The following is a 1,038-nucleotide window of genomic DNA, read 5'->3' as shown; positions in this document are numbered from 1 at the left end:
TCTTTCCCATTCCTATCATAGACTGTTCATTGTCGACAAGGGGATGTTTCTACCACCCTCGAGGTTTCGTGCCACCCACAAAGCCCATGAACAATTCCCGGCGATAAACATAGAATCTGGGTAATAAAACAAAATCTAACCTTTTTTCTCCTCTGTGCTGAGTCCAGTCTCTCTTTCTCACAGCGGGCTGCGGGCACTGGAGTTGCCGGTGGGAAACGGGTGCACCAGCACCTCAGCTTGGGGCCGCGTGCAGAAGCGCAGCGCACGACACTCAGTCCAAGATGGCGGCGGCGGGCCGTGTGCAGAGACGCTGCGCCCGACACTGCCATCTGCAGCCAGAGCCGCGCAGGCCCGTGAGAACCCCGCCCCCTCCCCACCCTCGAGACCCTATAAAGCAGCCTCACCATAGCCTGTTTGGCTTGTCAGGAGAGCTTGTCCTCTCCACCTTCTGATCGGAGAATAAAGCCTTCCTTTGCTTCTCATCCCAGCCTGGTCTCCTATTGGCTCGAATGACACCGGGCAGGAGGACCCTTGTTGTGACCCGACTTGGGAGAGTCGGTGACAACTGGGCAATCCTGCAGCCTTAAGTTCTCTTGTCTTGGGCCTCACTAGTCTCCCCTCAATTTTAAGAGGAGTCAAATTGGCTGCCAGCCTGGAATCAGTAGGAAGAGAGCCTACTTCAAATGTTTTATTTCTTAACAACAAAATAAGAAACCAGACAAATTGGGCAGGTTAAGAATGGGCAAGACAGAGTGAACACTGGTGTTTGTTATGGACTTCAGTACTTCACTTTACTTTTTAATAGGATTGAGATTTTTAATTAAAATAATGCAAAGGGAATATAACTTCAAAAGATTTTGTGGGTGGGGGGGCCGGAGGGCTTCACTGGTGGCGCAGTGGTTAGGAATCCGCCTGCCAACGCAGGGGACACGGGTTCAAGCCCTGGTCCAGGAAGATCCCACATGCCACAGAACAACTAAGCCCGTGCGCCACAACTACTGAGCCTGTGCTCTAGAGCCCGTGAGCTACAATTACTGA

The 1,038-nt window shown here is 52.1% G+C and overlaps 1 pseudogene; it reads left to right on the top strand.

Moving 5' to 3' along the window:
• Positions 1 to 1,038, top strand: part of LOC103081428 (NAD-dependent protein deacylase sirtuin-5, mitochondrial pseudogene) — a 16,832-nt pseudogene that overhangs the window by 15,041 nt on the left and 753 nt on the right.

This window comes from Lipotes vexillifer, unplaced genomic scaffold, assembly GCF_000442215.2.
Source record: "Lipotes vexillifer unplaced genomic scaffold, Lipotes_vexillifer_v1.1 scaffold982, whole genome shotgun sequence".
In the NCBI taxonomy this organism is placed as follows: Eukaryota; Metazoa; Chordata; class Mammalia; order Artiodactyla; family Lipotidae; genus Lipotes; species Lipotes vexillifer.
Note: the sequence above shows the minus strand (reverse complement) of the source record. Positions and strands in the feature narration are given on the sequence as shown.